At 48.2% G+C, this 27,410-nt stretch overlaps 1 protein-coding gene across 2 annotated transcripts in view; it reads left to right on the forward strand.

Annotated features, from left to right (window-relative positions):
• The window catches only part of LOC309884089 (lipase maturation factor 1-like), a 154,890-nt gene that overhangs the window by 99,113 nt on the left and 28,367 nt on the right, over positions 1–27,410 (forward strand). The window lies entirely within an intron of this gene.

A 27,410-nucleotide genomic window follows, 5' to 3' on the forward strand; every position in this document is an offset into this window, starting at 1 on the left:
AGATGGAAGAGTTTGGGAAATTCAGTTCATCTCCAGCCACGTGGAAGTCCGTGCTTGTGCATGGTACGAGGCGGGCAGAAACCAGAGCACTGCGTGCCACAGCGTGGGAAAGCCACACGCTGCAGCCACTGGTGGTTGCAGTGCCACTGGTAAATGTTTCACAAATAACTGATGGCTGATTATTTCATTTGGGGTCTGCTGGTACCGGCTGGCTGGTTTTGTAGCAGTATGGGGGCTGAGCCACAAAATACACATGTAGAACTGAAGCACCCTCGCAGTTCATGAGAAATCAAGGCCAAGATGTGGTTGCAGGTATCTAGAGATAGAAGAAGAGGTCTTGGAGTCTCTGGAGACCCCAGGTGAGGTTTGGACCTCGTTGTTCTTGTAGAGGCATCAAGCCAGAGCCTCTCTGTGCCTTAAAGAGCTTCTGGTTTTGAAGGGCAGGAGGATGAAAGTGTGAACGGGGAGAGGGGAAGCAGCATGGAGAATGCAAATCCTTGCTCCTACTCGCGATCCAGCAGCGCTCAGGGGTCGGCCCCCTCCCCACCAAACCTGTGAGAGCGCCGCTTTGTCTCTCCCTTCTCCCCGCGCTGCCGTTTCCATCCCCTGTGCTCACGCGCCCAGCGTTGCGCGGCCGTAGGTCCGTCCCTGCGCTCACCACCCACGGCCAGAGGCGAGTGCGAGGGTCCGGGAGTGAAACCCGAGAGGGTGAACAAACAGCTCGGTGCTGCTTTGCGGGTGTTTCGCTGCTCTGCGGAGCTGGCTCCTAAAACCCTGAAGCTGCATGTTTTTCACGACGTCTAACGCGCGGCTTACACCAGCAAACGTATTTCTTGGCTCCGTCAGCCAGGCTGTAAAATTACACTGCTTGGCAAGCGGGTGGATGAGGGGAAACGAGGGGAAAGCCAAAAAGCGAGGAAAAAGCCACCTTGCCCCCATGAGCTGGCAGGTAGTGCCGGGCTCGGCTGTGCGGCAAGGCGGCTTGCAGGGCCCGGGGCTGAGGTTTCCTACAGCCCTGGGGTGGTTTTGGCTGTGCCAGGGGTGGGAAGGAGCTTCAGCATCATAAAAGTAAAATAAATAAATATAATAATTTCATATAACAGTAAATGGAAAGTGTAAAGCTAGAAAGCTAGTACTGTTGGAGAAGGGGGGGTCATTCCTTTGCTTCCAGGGTGCTGTTCTAGGTGAAAGCTCTACAGACACGGTTTGGGATTTTCAGGATGCAGGGAGAGTTTTAGGCCCTCAAACCCCTTTTGAATTGTTTTTGAATCCTGGATTTGAATGAGATTTTGGGGCCTGATCCCTTCCATGGCCCCTGAAAACTCCTGATGCCTCCTGCTGCATGGAGCATCCCCCGTGCAGCCTGAGGACTGGGGATGGTGGTGCTGGGAGGAGATCAGCATAAAACGGGACAGAAACACCCCAAAAGTCCTGGAGCCTCGGGGCTGTCCCTCATCCTTGTCCCATGGAGGCTTGGCAGGGCTTTTAAGTCAGTTTGGTCCGAGGTTGTGTTCAGCAGGAGCCGTATGTAAAAAGGAGAAACGACAACGCCAAGAGCAAAGCTGAATTCCAGGCTTGTGGAAGGGGAAGACAAAACCCTCCGCAGCCAAACCCCAGCCTGATTCAGAGCGCTGACAAACAAAGCTCCTGGGGCAGCTCTCGGGGTCCATCCAAGGAGCTGCACGGGGAAGCGGCAGTTTTACGAGCTGGTGGAGGGCCAGGGGCAGGGGCCCTGCCAGCGAGCCCCCACTGCAGGAACCTCTGCTCCTTCCCCTCGGATGGGGAGCCCCAAACGCTGCTGCGCCGGCACCGCACCGAGACCCAGCCCTGCGCTCCCGGCATCCCTGCAGAGGGATGCAGCCAGGAGAGAGGGCAGCACAATCATTTTCCTGACTTTTCTCTTTCTTTTTTTTTTTTTTTCTTTAAAGCAGAAAACAGTTGTTGATTAAATAGATATTTTCTGCCCTCCCTCCCCCCCCTCTTTTTTTCTTTTTTGGCTTGGACAAACCCCAACCTCCTAAAGATTTTGATGGGGACGATCCTTTTCCCCTCTCTTTTCCAAAGCTGTGCATGAGAAGGGAAGCATGGCTTTTTCCCCTCTCTTTGGGGAGGACCAAGCCCCCCGCTTCCAGCGCTGCTGCCACGCCACAAGATGTTAGAGGGATGAACTACCCCTCCAGCCACACACACGCAAATTAAATCAGGCTGTTGCAGTGCCACAGCTGCAACATATTGTGTTGCTAACTTAGGAGGTAGCAGAGGTCACAGCAGCAGCCCAGAGAGAAGGAACAAAAATTAAACAGCTCCCCCCTTTCCTGCAGAAAGTGTCTGAATCCAGTGTTTGTTTTCACTTGTCAGATACGGGCTCGGTTTTGTTCTTTTTCTTACACTGGTGTAAATCAGATGTGGCTCCAGGAGGATTGCCAGGGTTGCACAGTCCCACAGGTCTCATGGCAGAAGAATCAGGTCCTTCGTTTCTGCTTTAATTACGCACCTATTGAATATTTGCACTGCTCAGGTAGTTGTTTTTTCTTTACTGACACAGCACGGTGTCATGACCATACAAACACAGCACGCATGCAAATAAAACCACTGCCCCCTTTGCCGTATGAGCCAGGGCTGCTGCCTGATGGTAGGCAAGAGGCAGAAAAATTGGGCATCCATCCTGCAGTTCAGCACGTGAGTAAGCTTGAATGAAGACCACAGGCAGTAATTCTCCACGAGATATCCCCAGGCCAGCCCTGATTTCACTTGCAGCGGGCCAGCTCCGTGGCGAGGTCGGGTGCGAGGTCCCCGCGGCGGGCGGTGGGTGTGCGCTCCCCAGGCTGGGGCACAGCGGAGGAAATTCAGTGTTCCCCAAAGCCCAAATTCTGTTGATTTTGTTGTGGTTTAGAAAGAAACAACAAACAGAAAACGTCCCAGGAAAATTAACAACAGAATGTTAGTTTGCTGCTAGGGGAGAAACAGTCCGCTGGAAAATAGTTTTGCAGCTCAGTTGTTTAAAAATCTGGTTTGGACTCAGGTCCGAGATGGAGGCTACAGGGGGAGAGCAGTTGAAAAGGTTTTTGGGAACCTGGAAGGGCCAGGCTGGGACTAGGAAATTCGCTCGGTGCTGCTGCAGCCCCAGATCCCTGGGGCTGGCACTGGGCACCCATCCTCGAGCAGCCGGCCCTGGCGCAGCCCCAGCTCTGTTGGTACCACCAGCAAAACAAGAGGAATGGGAAATCAGAGGAGCTGCAGGACAGACTTTCTGCTGCATTTAAGCCACCTTAAATTAAATAACAAGCTGTTCAAAAAAAAAAAATAATCTAACTTAAACAGGCAGAGCTCAAACTGTTCAATCACTCCTATATTTGGTTTCACATCCAGCTTGATAATATCTGTTGCGAGGCGAGGCTGCCATACCAGACACAAGAATACCAGCACATACCACCCCGGATCAGTAAATAACGCTGCTCATATAATGGTGTCTGGTATTAGTTAGCAACAAGTTAAGTTCTTGCATTTTGCAGTAGTCAGAGTGACTTCGAAACACTTACTGTTAGCCATGGGAGTGCATTTAATTAGCTTCTGATTCAGGGGGCTGGGGGCTTTTTCTTTTCTTTTCTTTCTTTTTTTTTTTTTTAAATCATTAAATAAAGTGTCACCCCTAGCCAGTGCTGTAAACTCTATTTTGATTGTGGCTGCAATAACCCCTTTGGGCGTCATTCAAATTGTACTAAACAGTTTCTGGAGAGCGCTGGTTTCTCTCAAAATAAACCAAAGTCCGGCTTTGACAAGCTCTAATGAAAAACAAATTGTTATATTACTTAGAAAAATAATTTGAAGGAAGTCTGAATTAGTTGTAAAGGTGGAAAAGGTTCAGCTACTTGAAAATAGAAATTTGGAAGGTATTTATTTTAACCATTAAGCCAGCGGCCTTGAAATACAGCCTTGTTTGTTACAGAATGCGCCTAACGAGAGACATGAATCATGCTGTTAATCAGTATGGGAACTTGATTAATTGGAAAGGGGACCGTCAGTGACTCCAAAAGGCGGAGTCGCCTGGCAGCAGTCTGACACGAAGCCCTGGAGCTGGTGTGATTTACCATCAGTCATTCTGCTGGCACTCGGAGGGAAGCTTTGGAGGGATCCCACAGCCTCGGGTTTGCGGGTTGTTGTTTTTTTAAATTGAGAATAAAATGTGGTTATTTAGGACGCTGTCAGCCTTTGATTTTTGGTGCCTCCGAGTTCGGTTGTCCAACTTACAGCGAGCTCGGGGCCTGGCTCTGCGTGGAGGAGGGCTCCGCTCCTCCCGGCAGCATCTTGTCAGGGTGTCCCAGGCCAGGCGCCCGCTGCTGCACCTTTGCTGCTGGTGGAGGCCTTGCTTATCAACCCTGAGAGGCAGCTTGGACACCCAGCTATGAAATCACATTTGCATGAGAGGCCCCAGCGATGGGAAGTGCTGCCATGGCTATAAAATCGCAGCAGGAAGGCTCGTATTAATTTTCGCTGCTGACTGGGGCCAGGAAGAGCTGGAGTGAGTGTGGCCCTCCCAAAGCACTGGTTTTGTTTCAGATCCGGGTGAATTGGCTTCCATGTGGCAGGGTGGGGAGGACCCTGGGGCCATATCAGGGCCGATCCAGCTCCATCAGGCTCACAGAGCACCCATGGGTGCTGTCTGAACGAGGCCATCTGAACGGCACTGGCCCTGTTGGTGCTGGCGGTGTCATGTCCAGAGGTGTATTAAATGCCATGGCTGACATCCACCAAGGGAAGAGCCTGTAGAGTACTTCGGCTCATAGGGCTGTTGGGCAGGGTTGTTAATGGTTTGGGTTTTTTTCCTGCTTTAATTTTCCATTTGATTTTCAAGATCTCTCTGAAATTCAGAGACGTCGCGTTCGCAGTGCTCCAGTAGGATTCCAGGTGCTTGGGCTTGAAGAGAAAAATCAATTACGACGATGTTGTCAGTGAAACTATACGAGTTGGCGAGGCTGCAACAGCGTTGAAACATCTGCACTTCCCAGATGTGATTCTCTCCGTACGATGCTGCAGCTTTTGGGCCTGAACGAGGATGGGAGATGAAGTATGTGCTGCACATGTGAGTGCACGTATGTGTGAGTGTACGTATGGAGCATCGCCTAATGGGAGCCAGACTGCCTATAAACCAGGGATGTTACTGAAGTCAGGGACATGAGCTTGAACATGCGCTGCTGCCATATTTCCAGCGATTATTATTTATTTGTGTTTAGGTGGAGCTGCTAAAGCTAGCTAAAGCCGTTACGATCCATCGCGTTGCCCAAGCCAAAGCACTCACCCGCTAACGTGTCAAATATCTTTGTAAGCTGTAGGTTCGTGCAGTTTTAGCGTCGTGGCTTTAAGCGATGGTAAAGTTTGGAGTGAAACCACTTGCTTTGTACCATATTCCTGATTTGAAGTGGCCGCACTGCATCTTCCCAGCCCTTGGCTCTCGCTGACTCTTTGCCAGTGGTTGGCATCGCTTTCCAGCAGTGGTGGCAGTGGTGCTGTTGGGATTTGGGTTTCTGTCTCCCTAACATCCAGATTTCAGGACCTTTAAATAATGTTTTACATTGATATTAAAAAAAAAAAAAAAGTAATAATCAAAACAGCCTAACTGGAAACAGATGGCAGATAATGAACTTTTTTTAAAGGAACTTTATAATAGATGTATTCTGGAGAGTCATTTAATGGTGTCAGATATAGACGTGTAAAGACAGAATGTGCCTATTTGAGAAGTGGAAGTGTCTGGGAGTGGGCTGTTGCCTTTGGAGCATTTGCTTGTGTTTGAGGAGAATTTTTCTGCGTAGTTAACAGCTACAGAGAGCTGGCTGCCTGAAATGAGGGGTTCCTACCATTGCTGCTCTTTCCTCTTTCCTCTGGTATCACTGTCTGTTGTAGCAGTTTAGATTATGCTCCTAGCCTTGGGTTTCTGGGTCCAGGTTAGAAAAGCCAGGTAGCCTGGTGGGACAGAGCTCTTCTGAAAGAGCTGTCCCCAAAGTGCAGATGAAAATCTGACTGTGCTGACCCTGACTGATCTTCCCTGAGTGTAACCAGTGTGACTCCGAGTCCGCTGACACGTACCTGTGTGCCCAGATGCCACCCAGTGTCCTCCCATGTAGTGAACCCTTTTTTTGTTATTAATTTGAGTATTTCAGGAAGTTATTTTCTGCTAGGTTAATTTAGGGCATCATTCATGCATATGTTGATATGTGGGGAGTTTGGTTCAAGCACACCTTGTATCAGCTGAGTATACATCTGTAAAAATGCCCCCAGATCAGAGATACAAGTTCCTCCCTTGCATAAAAAATGAATACCTTCAATTAAACCCATAAAAATGAATCCTGTGCATTCCAGGGTGAGGACAAAACCCTGAAACTTGGTGTCCAGGCTGCTGAGGGTTGGAGATAAAGATGAATTTCGTAGTGTCCTGCTTCAATGAAAATAACTCACTTGCTTGTTCTGGGCCAAGTTGCTGGGTTTAATGTTTCTCTGTAATGATGCTGCCTCCAGAGAGGTTTTATTTTGATTTGGAAGTGTTGGGATGAGGATGCGGCCCTGGGATGCTTTAGCCCACACGCAGTTTACACAGCTGTATTATCTGAGTCCCCAGGCGCCACCAAAGACATTATCTCCTTGGTGATGCAACAGCTAGAAATCGCAGGAAACCTGTGTCACTCAGTGCTTTCATCTTCCTATAAAAACGGGGCTTTCTTGGAGCCGGTGACTCAGAGAAGTCGCCGACGGGTGCAAGATACCCCTCGAGCAGCTGTGCTTCGTTTGCCACCCTGGCTGCAGCGGGAGGCAGGCGTGGAGCCGTGCCGGGGTGGGACGGGGACGCTGCACTGGGGCCAGCAGCGATCCCCAGCCGGGGAGCACTCCCTAAACCCAAGTCTCCCCTTTTTTGCACTCTGCATTTTGCAGAAGGATGGTGGGTTTTGTTTGCTGCCATCAGTGGCTGATCTCGGCGGGATCTCAAGCCCCAAAATACCTTGATGTAGCCGGTGTTCGTGTCACGGGGCTGCACCTCTCTTAGTTTTCTCCAAGGGACTCCCGTGGCTTAGCTTAATTTCTCCCAGGAGCACGCAGGTTTGTCCATGGGAGGCGTTCCTGATTAACTGCTTGTTTCACACACGTGCAACCCACTTTGAAGATGGGTTAAGTTAAACAGGAACCACACAGGTTTTTTTCTGGGAGTGGTGTCCACATATGGAGTTATTCAGGAAGAGATATGGCACTTCAGATTTACACCCTACTTTAATTAGAAAAACTTGCAAGCCCAGAGAAACTCTAGACCGGTGCCAGTTTTACAGACTGAGAAGGAAAGTGGCCTGAAACAATGTTCTCTGCTCATCGCATCGGCACTTCTCGTGACTTGTGTTGATGAGAGAAGAGATGAAAGAAAATCCCAGAGGCTGATTCATTCGGCTAATAAAGCTCCAAGGATCTGAACCGTCTGACAACTTGCAAAGCTTGTTCCCTTCCATGAAACATACTGTCCCTGAGCTGGTGCTAGTGGTAGCTGGAACACCAGTGCACGCGTAGCACCGAATCGCAGAAACCATTTGTGCAAAGTGGGACCTCGGTGAAGGTCTAGCAGGAATGCTCACAAAATAGCAATAACTCCATAGTTTGGAAACATTTAGCACAATATTGTGCTTTTGTGTAGCATGGCAGTCAGGTTTGCTGGGTCTTGTGGATTGATTTCTTTCGCTTTGCAAGCAAGGAAGCAGAGAGGAGAGGGTCAGATGTTCTGAGAAACCCTTCTGGCAGGGGCAGGTTGCTGCTTGGCTGCCCCTCTTGCTCCTGGAGTGCCCCTGTATAATCTTAGCTGGTTTCTGTAGTATTTTGTTCTGCTCTGAGCTTGCACCAGCAGCCCAGCCTGTAGCCATTCTGGCCAGCTCAGCACCATCAGCTTGAGGCAGGCTCAAAGGCACATTCAGAGATGTGCTCACATCACTTCACTCTACTAGCTGCACTGGTTGTTTCCTTCTGAGGCTCATCTTTTTCCTGGTGACAAAAGACTGATGAATTTCTTTTCATCTTCACCATAACCAGCTCATCTGCAGGAGCCCTTTTTACCCAGTTTCAATGTTTTTTTGCTAAAACTTGCCTGGCTGCTGGGATCTGTGCTGTTCCCTGCCAGGAGTCCTGCAGGGTTGCTAGCATTTAAGGTGGGAGTTTTCCCCTAAACCTCCTTCAGCTACATCCTCCTTCTTGGAGGAAACGCTGGATTTTGGAAGAGTTAACATATAACAGCTCAAATCATTCTTCCTGAGCGAAGTAAGTGGTTAGGGAAAGGGGGATTTGCTGAAGTACACATTCCTGTAGCATGAAACAGGTTGGGAGAGAAGGGGAGACAGTCAGTTCTCGCATTGTGGTCCTTGCTTCAGAGCACCTGAGAGCTCCGGCTGCTTGGTGCTGCGGAGAGATGCGGGAATACAGGGGCAGCAGAAAACTCAGAGCACAGTCAACATAAATGTAAAATTTCCTCTGTAAAAACGAATCGTACTGCATTGTTTGTTCAGATCAGGGCTGGGAATTAGCATGGCAGGAGCGGAGAATGGGAACAGGACAGGGATTGCTTTTATTGCATCAGTAATGTCATTTATTCCATAGCCAGCCCTTGCAAACCAGTTCTAATCCCCACTCAAATCCCTCTGTAGCAACAACGGCAAATCTGCCAGTTCTCCTAATCAAAGGCTGATCATTGCTGCGGGCCAGAAACCTCAGAAGGGAGCAAAGCCAAGGTAAAAGGGTCAGGATCTGGGGGAGGGGGCACTGAGAAGCCTCACGCATCCAAATCAGCTCCATTTTGGTGATTCAGTGGGCAGATGGGATGGTGCCAGAGACACTGCTGGGCCAAGGCTTTTCTTCCATCCACACGAAGCGTTCAGGGGCAGGCGGCGGGGTCCTAAAGAAAGGCAGAGATCATTTTCCCGTGGCTGTTGAGAAGAAACACAACTGCAGATAAGAGCTAGAGCTTCAAAATGTTATTGTCCATCCTACGTTTCTTCCCCTTTCCCCTTCCCCAGCTCTTCACCCCAAAAAAGAGGCGAGCAGCTGGAGGGTTCCCAGCGGGGCAGTTGCCTCTGCCTGGTCCCGGCTGCCATCAGCGAAAAGGGTCGCTGGTGCCTGCGGAGTCTCTGCTGGAGGGTTTTCCTCTGGCCCCAATTACTGATCGCTGGAGCGCAGGGGAAGGGGAAGGAGATGTTTTCATGGAAATCTGTACCTCAAGCGTCTTGGCAGCCAAACCTAAATGGCTCAAGTCTTTTGCCCCCAACTTCATGTTTATGGTCAATCTGAAACTCCACCTGTGATCACCACATGCGTCCTCGGCAAGACTGCAGTAAATTAAAGCACAACAGGGAATTTTAAGAAATACATCCTCTTCCTTCTTGGAGTCAGGTTACATCGACCTCCGAACATCTGGACTCAGTGTCTCAGGGCTCCCAGAGGTTCTGCCGTATTAAAGGTTCATCTGCCTTTGTTAAATTCCCGGCCTTTCCCCTTCCTCGTTGCCTCCTCTTGATTGAGCGTAGCTTTTAGTGTGGCTGGTCCTCTGTGTAACTGGTATTTTATGTTCAGTACGTAAAACGCACCGTGGAATTTCAGTTATCTGTTACCATTGGTAAACACAGATCCGTAGCCCATCGCCACTCACTGTGCTTGTGGGAGAAGTCTAAAATTAAGCATGCTCCTGTTTTTTCAAAAGCCTGAATTCCTTCTAAGCTACTGGTAACCGATATCCTCAAAGACTGAAATACAATGTTAATTAAAAAAATAATAATGGTAAAGTTATGGTATTCCCTGGTATTCCCTAGGACACAGAAATGCATTTGTTTGTGTGATGCCCCTTAGTTTTTAATTCCCTTTGCCAGATCTGCGGGTTGCCATGATAGAGGCAGGCTTTAATCACCCTGTCCTGCTAATTGAACTGAAGAGCTCCGTGCAGTGCGGGCCCTGCTGCTCTGGATTTTTTAAAGTTCAGAGGGAGAGCAAGAAGCAAAAGCCATGGCATGGCTAAAGGTGTTAGCAGAGAAGGGCTGGCTTGGAGCTTCTCAACGAGATGTCCTTGCGGCTCCATGGCAGGGCTGGCAGTAGGAAAGGGAGTTGGCTGCAAACATGGTCAGATGCCTCTGACAAAGGTCTGAAGGTTCACGTGGCCCAAAATTCAAGTGTGCATTGAACTGAGAGCTGGGTGCTGCCTGTTCGTTCAAGTCCCTGCATGTGGCACCACTGCCTGTAGAGTCCCTGTCACCATGCTCATCACCAGTCACCGTGCTCCATTCCCTTTTGCTCAGGTCTTCTCTCTTCTACTGGATGTCGTGGGATGTCCCACCTCTAACAAGAGCATCATCGTAGCCATGGTGCCCAAATCCTGGGCTGCGATGCAGTCAGGCCAGTTTCTAGCTTTTACTACCGAAATGCAGCATCTCATGGAAGTCACCCACGGGGAGGGCTCCAGCTCTGCCTTCACCCCCGTGGCACCCCAGCCCTTCAGCTGTTGTGCAGAGATCAACGCCCCGAAGGAAAATGCAACTCCAGCTTTCTGCCTTTCAGGCATAAGCCTCAAGGTTTTAAAGACTTACATATGTGTTTCACTTGATGTGCTCTGAGTATTCCCATTGAAGTTAAATAAGTGGATAAGACTTCACAGGATTAAAGCCAAATGAGTCCTCACCCACCATGCTGGGAAGTCTCGTTGAAGTGGGTCATTGGAGGGAAAGGAGGAGGAGTCTGCCGAACTTGCCCCTTTCATTTTATGCTTCTATTTATTTAAAGGATATTTTTTCTAAGCCAGCTTGGGGGGGGGGAGAAAAAAAAAAAAGCCCCAGGCTGTGGTGTAACCACCACAGTCAGTTGTTGTCATGACTACTAAACAAGAAACCTAATTTATAAAATGAGGAAAAACATATGAATGTGAAAAAAGAGGAAAAAAAAAGAGAGAGAGAGAGACGATCTCAAAATATTAGGTATGATGTAGAGAAAAATATAAACAGACAGAGTTAGGAAATTCCATAAGGAATATGACTTGTTTAATATTAATCATAAAGGAAAAGATTATGAGAGCTCCAACAAGTGCCAAATGAAATACTCCACACTCATCCAGGACTCTGATAAGAGTCCTCGCAGTGCTTTCGCTTGGCTGCTGGGGCAGTCAGAGCTCTGCTGCCCTGCTCGGAGGAGGGCTCGGAGGTGTCCTTGGTGTCCCGCTGCTCTTTTCTTCTCTCCCCAGTGCTTTTCCTCCCTTGCAGGCTGGGTGCAGGGTGTAACTGAGTGGAAACCTCTATCCATTCAGTGACAGACGAAATAATCTGTACCTTTATTTAAAATATTGACAACCGAATTGGGGAAGATAATTCTGCTTAGGGATGCTCTTCTCTCTGTCTTGCCATCTGTCCTTCACACAGTTTGGAAAGCTTGTGGAGATCCTGAAAGGGAAGTGTTGGAGAAGTCCCAGATATTCGTGATTTGCTCATGAATACGCATGAATGTTCACGAGCTCACCAGCTAAGGACAAGACCGTTCCTTCTCCAGGGCAAGGTTAAAACAGGGAGCCCCGTGGGGGTCTTTTGGGACCAGGCTCACCAACAGGACACCTCTGAGCAGGTAGCAAAGGGCTCCTTCAGGGCTCGCCGGGTGCCGTGCCAAATTCCTTTTGTCAAGCTGGGCTGGCAGCGCTCGGCTCTGTGCTGGTGACAGTGCCCTGATGTGGCCCAGGCACCCCTGACCACCAGCACCACGACAGCAGTGGTGCCACCACAAGACGCCAGAAAGGAGCTGCACCGACCACAATTGCCATGAGCGAGTACTGGGAAATACCTATGTGGTATCTCGGGTGGAAAATCCTCGGGCAGAGCTGTAATTTGCTGCTTCGTTAAACTTCCCTCAGTCTTGTCTGAGCTCCCCGTGCGTATGTCACGGAGAGATTTCAAGGCTAAAATTGTGCGCTGGGAGATTAATGTCTTGTGGCACGTCCTGTGCTCTATCGTGTAATTTTGCAGCGCTGGGGCTGGCTGCTCGCAGGCCACATTGGACCGGTCTCTGTTTGGCACTCGCCTGTAAACATTTTGGTTTACAGAAACCTTCAGGGTTCCTTCTCACTGTCAGACAAAATTAAGCTACGAAGCCCTACTAAAACCACCCAGAACAACATCGGACTGCAGCCCATAGCACCGAGGGCTGGGATGGAGGTGACCCAGCAGGGATGGGGAAACCTCAATGTGCCCACGGCAGCGCTGCAACCCCTGGGGGGATCCTTTCCCCCGGCCGCAGTCCAGCGCCGCCCCGACCTGGCACTGGGCGTTCGCATGCGGCCGCGCTGCCAGAACACTCATCACAACGTCGATGGTGCGGAAAAGCCGGACCAGCAGAGCTCCGTGCGTCTTTTCCCAGCTCAGGGCTGGCTCGCGGCAGCCTGGAAGCGTTCAGGTCCCGGTTGCTTCTGATTTACGGCTCCCTTCTGCTCACCGCGATGTCAAACGCGAGCCGCAGCAGCAGCACCAGGTCCAGGCAAGTTCTGGGCTCTTCCGCTCCGTGTCTTGTTCCCCTTCCTCTGTCTTAATGTCCTGCTAGCTGTCACCCGGCTCAAAAGAGCACATTATTCTACTTTGTTAGATGAGGCCGTATGAATCTCAGGACCAGGCGGTGCTGAATTTTCACTCTGGCTGTCTGTTGACAAATCTAATTTGCTGGTGAATAATGAGTAACCTTTTAAAATCAGCCCCACGGCTGATGTTGATGAACTCGGTTTTTGCTGAATGAGTCACACGCTCGCTTTGGAGCATAGGAACTTACTCATGGACAGGCAGCTGTATTTCATCCTCTGCTAGAGATTAATTTGCGCTGGAAAACCTCAAGCCCAGTGCAGCTTTCTTCCAAGAGTGCATCCTTTCTTGATAACGGTGCAGCTGCCACTAGGCTCTTGTCAGTGCACGGGCTAATCGCAGCCTTAGTCCGCCAGCAGTAAGGCTGTGCTGTGACGGCTCTTCCTGGAATATTCTAATATATGTATATTTTTCCTCCTCTTCCAGGGCTCATCTCATATGTAAGTGATCAGTGCAGCAGCATGAACAGGGATCTCCTTGCAGCTGTGACCTTGAAAGTGGGTGGCATTTTCTGTTTCCTCTCCAGCATCCTCCGGGATCCACATTTCATGTGAGCCCATCTGACACCGGCCAAATCTGTGCTGGGAAAAGTAGTACGATACTACCAGGAAATACCCACTGCCCTCGCCTCTTTATGGTCGAGATCTTCAAAGCTCCCTGTAGGAGACGGGCTCCTTAGGCAGCTTTTGAAACCCTAATTTGCCATGTGTGCGTGCAGCTACCTATTAGTTAAATTGTACACACTTTATTTGTTCACATACGTTCCTTCCGACAACCTTATCTTTTCTGTTGTGCTCTACAAAGCTAAACATGGGGTTTCAGCTTCTTTTAAATTTTTTTAATCCTTCCCAGTGCCAAACTGACCTAATCAGTTCCTCTATGTGAGGGTCAGGGCAGTTTTCTAGAGGCAAACAAATACGTGCACACAGATGGATAAATAAAATAACAGCAATGCTGGAGGAGTGCTGAGCATCCTGATCCACCCAGCAGGCTTCCTGGGCTCTGCAGCCCTTCCCCAGCTGCCTCCCACCCGTTGTCCTCAGGCGTAATTCGGTCCCGTGTAGAAGGACCCGCTCTGGGAGGGAAGGGAAGGAGTTGGAGGTTCACCTTTTTGGATCATTTCATAATTTACACCTCACTCCCATTGTAACCTAAATTACAAGCAAGGCGCCCAAACGCCGAAAAGAAACTGCTGCAGATGGCAGCAAAAAAAAAAAAAGTGTTACTTAACACATTTTGTGTTTTCTTAAGTGTATCTGGTTTTGCCCAATGTACATTTCATTTGCTATTTACTTAAGTCCCCACCACTGACAGCTTGTGGATGCTAAGCTACCATCTGGGATGTAAGGAAAATGCCTTTTTTCTCCTCCTCCCTCTTTTGGCCCCACAAAATTCAACAAAGGCTTTATGTGGACCACTTGGGCATCTCAAACCGTATTTTAAATATGCGGTGCAGCGTGTCAGCGAGTTGCCCACTAGCATCATGTATTTGTCACAATTTCCAGCCCGTTTTGTGCCTTTCTGCTCCCCTTGCCCAAATTAAAGCAGCAAAACCCACGGGGCTCTGGGTAGAGCAAGGAGCTTATTTCCAAGCTTGAAAGCGTCGTACGTGCAGCTTGCTGAGGTTTGGAGGTCAGGTCTGGCTGGCTCGTGCCCGCTCAGAGTCCTTACACAACGCTGGGAACTGCTACGGGTACTTGCAGCAGGGAGCAGCCGGCGCTGCGCATCGCTGGTACCCGGTGGCTGCAAAGGCTCTTCCGTAGCAACCTTCATCCCCCAGATGGAGATGCTAAGGCACGGCAACAGCTCTGCGCTTTCCTCACGTTCCTTCTCTTTTTCTTTTTTATTAAACATATCATTTCCACTGAAGCTTTTACATTCAATCTTTTATTTTTATCCCTGAGGCTTTTACAGGTTTTCTTTATTAAAATCAAATGGTAACCAGCCCCAAATAAGGGACTGGATTTTTTTAATTTTTTTTTTTTGGTGCGTTTTCACACCACAACTGTTTTCTATTTTGCCTAAGCCTGCAGAAGCCCGTGGCCCGGCAGCTCGGAGCGGAGCTGGGACGTGTGTGAGCTCGGAGCGTGCTGCGAGAGGTTGGTTTGGTGGAAAAATCCAGGTCATCCTGCATTTTGAAATACGCCCAGCCTTGGCTTTCAGTGACACCGAGTAGCCAACCCAAGTTAAATATTTTACTGCAGATGTTGCTAAGAGCTTAGAGTTACTGAAATTATGTACTTTAATGAGGCAAAGAAAGTAGCTGCAGAAAGATATAAATCAGAGAAGCCACCAATGTTTTCCACCATAGTGTCAAGCTGATCAGATGTGACATCCCCTTGACTTTTTCCTTATATTTTCAGTATGCCTGCGGATGTGGTCATGTTCTTTACTTTTAGCTTTAAAAGGAAAAGATGAGTTTGAATCGATGTTGGGATTGAAATGCCAGTGAATTTGGGGAGCGGAGTCCCGATCCAGCTTTTGCAGCTGGCTGCTATGTCTCCACAATTGGTCAAACCAAAAGCTTGGATTTGAATTGTTTTGAAAGGGATCCGTAACACGGATCCCATTTCTGTGTGCCAGGACTGTCTGAGATTCGAGGTACTCAGCCCGCCCATCCCCGTTTGCTCCAAAGAACATTGTTTTCCCCATACTCTGTCTTCAATACCAATGTGATCCAAATTTTACCAAGACCTGGACAGATGCTAAGCAGAAGTTCTCTATCGCCATAAATTGTTGTCATGTGTTCTCCTTCTCTAATGGGGCTTGCTCTTATTTTTGCGATTGTTAGATTCATCTGAATATTGTAGAAAAAAAAAGTGAATTTCAAAGGAGTCTGCAGTGACTGCATGTGGAAGGGGAATTGAAGTATTTTTGCCAGAAGTATTTTAGCATTCCTTCAATCAAGGAATATAAACAGTTCCATGTGACTTCAGGCTGATCCAGGATTTGAGAGAGCAGGGTTTAATTCGGATCATTTCTTGCAAAAGGAATTTTGAAGCCACACGTCTCTGTGAGGAATGTCCTCATTAGCAGAGAAAAGGAGATTCTGGAAAAGGGACTCGCACTTTCTCCTCTTAATGCTGTTCTCCTTTATCACTGATGATTAAATAATCATCAAGCATCTGTTACAGCGGAGCTCTGGACTGCGCCATGTAAGTTGTGAAAAAGTTATGGATCTCTGCCTATTGACAGCCTATCCCAGATTGCTATTAAAACAGGATAGAGCTCAAGTAAGAATTGTTTCTGCTGGAGTGAAAAGTGCTTTTGCTGAATACTCTTTTTTCCTGTATTTTAGAATTAGGTGATAATGTTTGCTTTTAGGCAGGAATGGCAAATGAAGTGATGTCTGTGGTTTGACCAGATCATGAGTTATACCACTGGAACGGGTTTGTCCTTGCAGTATCTGGGCCCTGTTGAAGCTGATAGGAATCCCCCCCGAGGCTGTGCAATGGTCTCCATCCTCTGAAACCTGCCATCCCCAAAACCCCTGTACCTTCTGGGAAAGACAAGTGTGCTACAGATGCCAAGTCCTGCATTCTTGATCCCTGGTGCAGTGCCAGGCCAAAGGGCCATCATTTTGCCACATCAGTAAGTGACCTTCTACTTTGTCCGTGCATGTGGTTGAATTCAAAGCATCACCACATGGGATTTACTGCAATACAGACCTATGGTCCCTTGGTTCGAGGGGATGCATAGTCTCCCAACAAACAGGCTGCATTTCCTCTTCTGAGGGCTTCCCACGTTGTGGCACCATCTCAAATCGTTGGTCTGAAATTCCCTCCTGGCTCCCTGTCCTCAGAGACGCGCCGTGCGCCCTGCAGCTCGCTGAAGGCATCATCTGTGCAGCTGGCAGGCTGCAGACAAGGTGCCCAGCAGACTCCCACCAAGCCTTGCACGTCACATAACAGCCACCCCACATCATCCTGCGGTGGGGACACGGCCGGAGGTTTGTCCCGGGAGCAGGGACAGGCTGTGCTGCTGGTGCACCGCCGGTATTTGTCTGCAGCCGTTCCCAGAAGCGCATCCAGCCAGCGGCGCGAGCAGCCCGTGTAACTCCTTAGTTTTTTGACAGTTTTATAACCTTAAATTTGCACCTTATGGAAAACTATGACAGTCAGTGATTAATTGCCGTGTTGGAATTTTTCTTATGATGTCTTAATATCCGAGTATGTAGCAGACCTCAGCAGAGAGGAAAAATAAAAACCTGCAGCAAAGCGCTCCCAGAACAACTTGACTAGGCAAGTATTGCCCAGTCCAGCTAGCGCTATCCAAAAGACATGGTTATATTTAGTATTATTTCTTTTAAAGCTGTCATGCTATTTACTAGGTGTCTAGCTCAAATTTGAAACCAGCTTGAAAGGAAGCTATGAAACGATTTTTCACGGATGCGTTCTTCAATCACATGTTCGTAAGAAAGTGGCTTTTGATATTACAAACCAGATGCTGGCTGTTAACGAAAACAGGCGAGAGCTCTTCATTAAACACTTCTGTTGTTGCGCTCCGAGAATACCTTACTGCAGCGCTAGTGAGAAAAACTATTTCTATCATTTTTTACTGTCAGCTGCTTTCAGCTTATTTGCCTTCCTTGCTTTATCTTGTGTCTGGCTGTCTCCACCTGACTGCCTGCCCGGTGCGCAGCACGGGGTGATGATGTTTTGATCCTTAAGCAGCCAGGATGGGATCAGGGTTCCCAGGGAAGGTGCTCAGAGGTTGGTCCCCCGTCATATTTTGACAAACCCTCAAATTCTGATTGGAAAAAAGTCTTTCCAACCCGAGCTCCCGGCGGAGGAGGGCAAAGCCTGCCCGAGGGTCTCGGTCCAGCACGACCCATCTGGAGGTACCACCGAAGCAGAGCACTTCTGCTGGACTTCAGCTCCGCATGTGCAATAAAAGCACTTTTAATGAGCGGGACGGAGCTGGTTAGTGAAACGCTTGGACCATTAATGGATGTAGAACTTTTTTTAACGTGCTGTTTGACTTTATTGATGAAATGAGCTAATCGGAACGAGCGCTGCTCTCGCGCTGAGTGAAGAAATCCAGGCATGCTTTGTGGTAACAATGCTCTGGTTTTCCACAGCGCTGTTGTCTTGCGGATGGGTCCTCGAGCATTGTGCAAACACTTTCGAAGCACCAGTGGGCTGCGGTGCTGGCAGGGGGACATCTCAGCTCCTCGGCTGCCTGCCCGTGGTGCCGCCGAGCGCTCCGGCAACCTGCCTCGCAGCCGGGGCTGAGACCTCCTGCGTCCCGTCCCGCCTCGCCCGGCTCCGCAGAAAATTCCACGGTCGCTTTTATGACCATGAGTAATCAGGAACTCGGTTTTACATCCTGTTTCAAAGTCCACACAAGGCCCCATAATTACATGCTAATACGGTTTTCTCGGGGCTGAAGCAGGGCCAGGTTCTGACCTCATGCTGGGACAAACCAACGGGGTCGGTCGCTCCGGTAGCTCTGCCCCTTCCTGCTTCTCCTCCTCCTCCTGCCCAGGACGGTCGTTCTGGTGGTGCCAAGCCTTCTGCTAGCACTTAGTGCTTTGGACCGGTGCCTCGTGGGCATAACCTGCCTGCAGGGCCGGGTTTGGTTGCAGCTCGAGCTGTTCCTGGGTTCCTGCAGAGCTCCAGCTCTGAGGGTCTCACCCATCCATTTGCCTTCTTTTCATGGAAATGTTCTCCATGGAGGAGCTCTCCGTCCCAGACCTAAAGGACTCAGTCTTAACCTGCTGATAACAGCATCCTAATGGAGGAGTCCTGCCACTCAAGTCAGCTTTCTGGAGCAAATTAGAGAAAAATCAGGAAGAAATTAGCTGAAATCAGTCCTCTGCCTGTAGGATGCTGCTGAAAAGCTCGCCGAGATTTGCTGCTCTGTGGAAATGCTCTTTGGCCTTTAGTAAAATGGGGTCTTGAAAGGTTTTTGCCATTAGATATCTTTGTGACAGCTTCTCCCTTTAGGAAGTAACTTTACCGTCAGGGATGGAAAGATGTTGATAATTCAGAGCAGAGTAGCAAAATTCCTTCCTTCTGTAAAATTATTCTTTCATTTTATATTGTTCCAACACTCTACATAAACACTCCTTCGGCAGTTATTTAGCCTGTAATATATTAATGGGGAACACTGTAGCCTCTAGCAAAAGCGTCATCGGATCAAGCAACACCAAGAGGTACTTTACATAACAAAGCTGTGGAGCAGAGTAAATGTGTCAAAGTCAGTAATTCGGAGACATCTCAGCTCCGAGGGGGCTGGACGGGAGTCAGGTTGTGTTTCAGACCCAAAGCAAGCAACTGATTGAAACCTAAATTCACACACAATTCTTTGGTAATTGAGTTAAATGTATAAGATTTCCTAGATCAGAAATACTTGCTACGAGTTCTTGTGCTACATGATAAATGAAAGAAACTCGGTTTAACCCCTTCGGCTCCGGGTTTCTCTCCCATCGCAGCGTTGTGCTGGGTGTGAGGCTGCTGGAAGGCACAGGGGTGTGCGTAAACACGGTCAATCCTCTCATACTCTCTCCCCTCTCTTTGCAATATCTTTCACTGAAAATTGGGAAGTTGTGCTTCTCCATAGAAATGCCCCGTGGTCAAATCCCATAATCCGTGGGAACGATGGTAGGTGGTTCGTGTGGCTACAAATTAAGAGTGAACATGGATTGAAACGTTCATATTGCTTCACATTTAGATCAAGAACAAATGTGGCGTATAGAGCAGGAACGGAAAGGGTTGGGGTCCCCATTGCTGTAGCACAATTCCATTTGTAACTTTATACCAGGCACTTACAGAGTGGGACTGCAAAACCCTTACAGTGCAATTTGTAACGTGTCAAAATCTGACTCAGTTCATGGACCAGTTTTAGGTGGGATTGCTGCCTGATTGCATTTGTGCATCCATACTTAATTTATTCCTCGATATTTCCATGAAACATTTCAGCAGAGTCTCTAGCTGTTAAATATTTAGAAATATAAATACTGACCTCTGTTTTTTAGGGATAAATATTGGTCTTTTTTAATTTCGTTGTTCAAGTCCCCAGTCATAGCTACTTAGAAAAATAAAAATCCGTATGTAGCATGTGAGTTATAAAACATTTGGAATTCTAGCTAATTCCTCTGGCTCTAAATGAATCATTTGCATAGCTTCAGTTATGGCAGTGACCACTCACTAACCGGAGGTGCTCGGTGTGTGTACGTAGCTGTGCGAGGCACATCGCGGGGTTTATTATTTTCTTATTTCTGTATTAAATGTGGTAATAATATGTGGGTTCTCTCCTATCATCTTGTGGGAAGGAAATACTCAGCCTGTGCCTATGAAGTCATGTTTTGGATACCACATTTGGGATATTTCCTGACTCCACAATATTCCCAGCGAGCTGGGTGAGTTTGGAAAGCCAGAGCTGACACAATTTATGGCCGAGCTCTCCGAGGAGTGCCCGGGTGTCCTGAGATATCAGGTGTGCCCATAACAGGTACGGGATGGAGAAAGGGAGACAGCTCCGCGTGAAGCCTAGGAAGTGCTCCGAGGCCATTTGAGCCCTGTGCTTGGGGGAGGGAAGAAAAAAAAAAAATCAACCAAAACATTGACTCATGTTATGTCTTGGCTGTCAGGATTTCTAGGCAGAGAAACGAGACGCGTGTGCTGCGTGCCGCGAGGGCGCAGCGTGCCCGCCGCGGAGCCGCGAGCCGGAGAGGGGCCCGCGCTCAGCCTGCCCTCGCTCGCGCTCCCATTTCCTCCTTGGCTTCTCTCTGCTGGGAAAGCAGAAGCAGGTTGTGTTTAAAGAACAAACAGAAATGCACGTGGGCTGTGTTTCGTAACGTGGATTAGGCTGAGATCACCTAATTCACCGCCCGTCCAAAAGTAAACTGAAGTCGAGCCTTGTTCCTCTTTCTGGTCTGGCTGGCACGACTCGCTTTGCTCCTTTTTCTCCTGGTACTTCCAATAGCTTTCTGAATTTCTGTGGGATTCACAAAGCTATTTTATCTGCTGTATAAAACAGAGCAAGTGGACGGGGTAATTATTTTCCTATATATTTTTTCTCACCAAATAGCTCTGCAAAGCAGAGATTAAATCCTCATGCAAATACTGAGTCAAGAAGTTAACAAGAGATTAAATTAATAATGGGGGAAAATTAAATGTTCTCGCTGTTGTCATTTAATGGGAATTTTTTGCCCGTGCCTACAATAACTTTTGGGAAAAACTACATATATAAGTATTTTTCAAACTGAAACCAGATGGGGGAATGATAGCCTGTTTTTCTTTGTGGGAGGCTATGTTTTCATGGTACGCAAGTAACTGGAGGCACATTAGAATCAAATTTGGCTTTTGAGGCTTGTCCTTCCTATCTCTTACAGGAAGGACCAGCTTTTGATGTTGTGAATTTCAGCTTGCCGTGTGAGCAGGAGATTCTCTGGCGGTGGGGCTGCAGGTCTCAGAAGAGCAGAGTTAACCGTTTAACCAAACCCAAAGCAACCTACACCCGTTTAGGGGAAGCTGGCGTTTTCTTTTCAAAGATCCGTCCCAGGCACAGATGGCACAGAGGCTGTGGGCGATGAAGTGTTCCCAAGGCACTTGTGCTATCGATTCCAGTGGCACTCCCATGCCACCCTCTGCCGTTCACTGAGCCCAGCTGCTGTCTGCCCCCAGTGAAACCAGCAGGAGAGCAAGCTGTCGGAGAAGTGAGGAGTGATGCCGGGGGACTGGGCAAATGCACGTAGGTGGGTGATGGCAAATCTCCCTTTCTCTTCCCTTCTCCTGCACCAACACTTTGTCCCCCTCTTCTCAGAGCTGTGGCCTCGCCGGGTTATTTCCAAGCTCCTAATTTCTCTAGTTCCCCCAGGGAGCTGAGCAGCTCGAAGTGCCTTTGCTCGGCCATGGGAAGGATACCCAGTGCGGGCACTTCTTGAAGCTGGGGACCTTGCAGGAAGCCCCCTGTAGCTGCTGGGTGTGCAGGGTGCGTGCAGGGTGAAGGGGATGGGGACCAGGTGGTCCTGCTGAATGCAGCAGCTCCCTCGTCCCTTCTCGGTGGTGGCATGTCACCTCCTCTCAGCGGCGCCTTCATAAAGCCACAAAATCCAGCTTTAAAGACTGATTTCCTCTTTCTTCGGTGACGTGCAAAGCCCATTGAGCAGCATTCTTGAGTTTTGGAGGTCCAGCAAGAGGAGGGGTCTTCGTTTTCCCCATTAGCTGAGCTGGTCCCCACGTGTGCCTCTGGGGACCTGCACTGAGAAGGCACACGGGTACTGCAGTACTGACAGCACCGAGGTGAGCTGCTCTCTTTGGTCTCCTGCTTTTCACCAGCACAGAGTGAGTAAGTGCTTGTTTATTCTGTGTGCAACGAAGGAGGTTTACTTTCTTCTGCATCCCCTTTTTTTTTTTCGGAGTTGATAAATAGGTTCTGTGTTTTATCTTGAAATGATTAGTGCCTTTTTTATAACAGTCAGCACTAAAAAGTCACCTCTCAGGAGGCTGTTGGTATAATTAAGACCAGTAACAAAGCAGGATGACCTCAGCCACAACCAGGGGAGAGCTAGAGAGTACTTAGCAAAGTTGGATCTTTTCAAATCATCTGAGCCTAAGGAAATCCATCCTAGGGCTGTTAAAGAGCTAGCTGTTGAAATCTTGTCAGCATTAGTGATTATCTCTGAGAATTAGTAGAACATAGGTGAGGTAATGAAAGGATGGAGAAGGGCTAATACAGTACCTGTCCTCTAAAGAGAGAAAAAAGAAAAGCCAGGAGATTACAGAGCCAGTGCTGGAAGAAAATGATGAAACAGGCCATTTGTAAATACCTCCAAAAAACAAAGGGATAGCTGCAGCCATCGTGGTTTTGCCAAGAGCAGGCTGTGTAAAAGCAGTCTTCTTTCCTTCACTGACAAAACAGGGCACAAGAATAGAGGATAAACAATATATGCTTTTACTGAGGCTTTTGAAACTGTTTCACATAAAGTCTCATAAACAACCCAAGAAAACAGTGTCTGGGAGACATAGGAAATACTGCCCAGTGGATAAAACTGGGTGGAAACTCTATTCAGCAGCTACCAATGGCTCACTGACAGTGGGAGGGATTTATCAAGGGGACCTCCTTGGGGATCTCTCTGGTGGTATTTAGGGTTTCATTAATGATGTCTAATATTTAATCAGGACACACTCAGATGGAGGGAACTGGCGGTGTGTTGGAGCACATGGTTAGAATTCAGAGTGATCTTGACAAACTGGAGATGCAGAAGGAGAAGACTGAACACAAAGCAGAAGATACGGGTGCAAAGCACTGGCAATATTATTTTTTTCCCTGGGTAGTGGGGTTGGGCAGCAATATCTAGGTGCCAAATCCACAAATCCTATGAATGGCAATGTGATTGAGTTGGCAGGGCTGAACCACTGTATAAAGGGTGATCCTACTGGACTATATAAATTCTTTGGAGGGACATGTCCCAGCTGGAGAAGATCCAGAGAACAATGAGAATAACCAGGGATCCGGAGGGTGGGTTCGCAGGGCAAGGCTGGACCAGCTGAGATCATTCCATCCAAAAGAGAACATTGCAGGAAGGAGAAAGAGGCGGTGGACAGGAGGCTACTTTTCACATAAGTGAAGGCTATTGCAGATAGATGAGAACAGAGTGAGTAGAGGATGAGTCATGGGATTACATATTGTCAAGGAAGTCAGCCTAGTTATCAGGAATAACTTCCAAATGGTAAAGATGGGGAAGCACTGGAGCAGGTAGCCTGGGGAAGGATGTGGACCCAGCTCAGCAGGGCTTTGAGGAAGAGGTTGGTCAACCCTATCACAGCCTGGGCAGACTCACCCCTGTCCTGGGACAGCAGAAGAAACTTCCTGAAGTCTCTTCCAGCCCTATGATTCTGTGTTTTCCTTCTAAAGATATTATACTTCTTCTGGGCACTCCTGTTTTTACTCTTCTTTGCCAATTGCTTAGCATCAGAGCGCTCCAGTGCCACGTGGTGGCCGTGTCCCAGCGCTCTGACGGAGCCTGCGAGCTCCAGCCCCGACCTGAACAGTTTACAGCCCGTTGTTGTTGTTCCTTCTGGACAAATATACAGTCTGCTACAGAGAATATGAGCTTCTCGTACCTACTGTATGTTTGTAACAATCTGTGATTTCAAAAATAAAAACCAGCCAAACAAAGAAGTCCAACCTGTAAAAAAGTTATGGGTGTAGGTGCCCATTTTCTGACAGAGGGGTTTGGTAACAGTGCAGGGGACAGAAATGTAAGGAATAATTGTTTTTGGGCCTAGAACCAGGAAAACTACTTTTCCAAATTAATCCAGTGAGAGCCATGAATCCACAGTATTTCATATCACACTTCATAAAACTCCAGTCATAATCCATAAAACTGACATTATTAGATTAAAAACCTCAGTTCCTCCTATAAGGAGCTCGCTCATTAGACATGCTGTAGTTTTATAACCTTAAAGTTCCTACCCAATTACCATGATTAATACTGTGCTTTAATAAAAAATTTTTTAAAAATCACCACAGGGGTTGATACCATCTGTTTGTTATAATTGCGCATTTAAACATCGTCCGGCAAGAAAAGGACACTTAGGAAACAGAAATGAGGGCTGAGCTAGGCAGGGCGCAGCCCATCAGCCGCGGAGAGGTGGGGATGGCCCTGCTGGGTTGTGATCGGGGCACTTTGCACGGTGCAAGGGCTGAAATTGGTGGGAGATGCGTGCAACAACCTCCTGATTGTGTGTGGGTGATGGGGAAGGAGCAGATGCTCCCCGTGCCCCAGCCCCATGGAGGTCTGCGGTGTCCTTGTCCCCAGAGGGGGGTGTGGAGGAGGTCCAGTACCCACACACCCACCCTGCACATGAGAGCAGTAAGAATTTGGGGATTTGGGGGATGAACCCCAGATCAGCACTCGCCGCTGCTAGGCGTGAATGCTCTTCATGTACCAGGGCAGGAGCTGAGTGCATTCAATACGAGCTTGAATCACAGAGGATCCACCAGCCCTGGTCACTCAGCTGACAAAGCTTTGGTCTCACCGCCGGATAAACACCAAATATCGCCTGCCTCTTGCAGAAATGGCTGCGAAACCATCTGCTGGGACAGGCAGCTGTCAGCATGCTCGGAGAACTGTCCATTTTCCTGTTAATTGACTTTGAAGCGGGAGTTCCTTTGAGGTTTATTTTTGCAAAGCTCGGGGATTCGCGGCGTTCATCCCCCCTCGGGCAGGGGACGATGTTAACCCGTGTGTCAGTTCTCGGGCTGGTGCCTGCTCAGCAGCCGCAGTGGCCGGCGCGAGCATCGAGCCTCGGCTGGAATAACTGAAGTTAAAAATGTGTCAGGTTCGTGATTCCACCCACAGACCAGAAAACGCCAAATTTGTATTATTTTTGAATCCCCTGATTTTAAGGGCTGGTGGAAATAAGATATCTTGCTTCTGACTTCCAAGCAATAAAGAGAGGTGAATCACTACCGAAAAAAAGCCTCTAATGGACCACCCAGTCGCTCCTTACAAAGCTGTAAAACGATCCTCCGCAGAAGTGGCAAAGTGGAGAACTATTTTCTTAATATTACTGCAATTGTGCAAGGCAAATCAAATCAGAAAAGCATCAGGGTTTCCTAACAAAGTGGCTAAGTGAGAAGTGTGTTAATGAATACAGGCTGATTAACATGCATTGAACTGAAAGCTAAACCACAGACGGGTCAAAGGGGGAACGCAAAGCGTATTTACTCCTTTGAGTACAACATGTTATGTTCGAGGACCTAACATGTGTATGTAATTCAGATTTAAATACTTTCGTCCCCCTCGTAATTCTGGATAATTATCCAACTCAGGGTAAATAAGTTAGTTTAGTTTTGTTTTTACTAAATAATATCAGGACTTTTGTTACTTAACTTCAATTGGTCCGATCTCTAATTTTTTTTAGGATTATGTGAATCTGCTACCAGAGAGTCCTACCAGGGTTTTTGAAAATTATAACTTAAAATAACTGTATTTAAAAAAAAAAAAAAACAATCTCAGAGGGAGGTAAATGACATGTTTTTAGCATTTATTTGTTGTCATTTTTAACAAGAAAATGTGCATCTTTTTAATAGTACACTGTCTCGGACCAAAACTGTGCATGTTATTGATATTTGGGTTGTGGAATAGTATTTTGGGAGACCGTCTTTTATTTTCATGTGTAGGGCCCCAGCGGGACATCAAGCACACAAAAATGAGCCTTTTTAGAGGAAAAAAAAGTGCACACTGGCTGAGTGCACACCGGGATAAACCATGGGGAAACTCTGGGGATTGGCCTTTGGGCATGCAGGTATTTCGGGGGGACTTGTAATTAGGAAACTGGATTTGTAATTGGGAGATTTGGGTCCTATTTCAGGCCCTGCTGCAAGAGCCCTTAGGTGATCTTGGGTAAGTTTCTTTAAGGCGATGTCCCCAGAGAGCGTTGTCGAAATAAGAACTAGGTGCCAAAATTCTTCCGTTCTCCGCCTGTAACACAGCTGTATTAAATCCTAATTTTGATCTAACTTTGTCTTGCGTGTTTAGATTTAAGTTTCTTCAGAACAAGAACTGTCTCTTACCACTCGATTTAGCAAGTCCAGGCTACACCAGTCCATATTGCAATAGAGCCTCCTCGTCTATGTGAGTATAGCAAAATCCTCATAACTCTGGGTAATGCCCCAGAGCCCTTGACAGCTAAATTGTCCTGCTTACGAGGTGAGGTGGAGGTCTCCTGCATGGAGCCCTTGCTCTCCACAAGCCCCGGTACATTGGGGTTCATCTGCCAGAGCTGTCTGAGCTTTCACTGCCTTAACCAGAGGAGCACCTGCAAGGTTTGGTGGGGTTTTCTCTATGCCTGGGGTGTAGCTTTTTGGTGTTCATGGAGGGGGGCTGTGTTAGAGAAGGCAGACTCAAGCCTGTACGCAGGAGGATAAAGTTCAGCTGCGTGTATGGAGAAGTGTTCTTTAAATAGAGTAAAAGTAGTACCAACCAAGGTTACAGCTTTCAATCCAGATGGAAGGTGGGGGAAGTTCTCATTTGTTGGTCTGAAGTCTGAAAAGTAACTGACTATTACATCAGAGCATTATTTTTCAACGAGTAATACATTAAGTCAGCCTTATATCTTCATTTTTATGGATAAGATGGTGAGACCACTTTCTTTTCTTTCCTATTTTCTTCCTTTTTGTTTTAATACGTCTGAGGAACAGCTAGTTAATTAGCAGAACCAGGGCTAAATCCTAAGTAATGTGACTAATGGGACAAGAATCCAAATCAGTCTCAAAACTAAAATAGTCCTGAGCAGGCATCAGCTGCTTTTCTTTCCTTGTTTTGTCTTTGTGTGCGCGGATTCCCATATAGCGACTGATGCCAGCGTGATGAATCGCTCACAGGACGCCCCTTTCTGAGCACCGCGGTGGCTCGAGGCAGGCAGCCCCAGGACACGCCAGATGTGGCTTCGTGGTGACCTCCTGGGGTGGGCTTGGTGCTGTGGTGCTGGCGTTGAAGCGAGCTCATGGTGTCCGTTCCGCATCTGGTGCGAGTCGTGGTGTCCGCAGGGCTGAGCTGGCAGCGGTCCCTCATCATGCAAAACTGTGGAACAGTTGAAGCCGTGGCTGCCCTAGGTTAAAAACCATATGGTTTGTGTTCACCAGCAAAGCAGTGAGTTTTTGGGGCAGTCAGTTCTCAGCATCCTCAGTCCGGGCTGGCCTCAAAGGTCAGTGGGGCAGGCAGGATGGGATGGGGCTGTGCAGCATGCAGGGCGATGCTCCCAGCTTGGGAGCAGAAAATGCTGCATTTCGTCTCAGTTTGGGAAAATCGTGTGTGTGTAGGGGGAAATTGTGCACACAGGCTGC

Source organism: Aythya marila, assembly GCF_965140915.1.
Source record: "Aythya marila genome assembly, chromosome: 15".
Lineage (NCBI taxonomy): Eukaryota > Metazoa > Chordata > Aves > Anseriformes > Anatidae > Aythya > Aythya marila.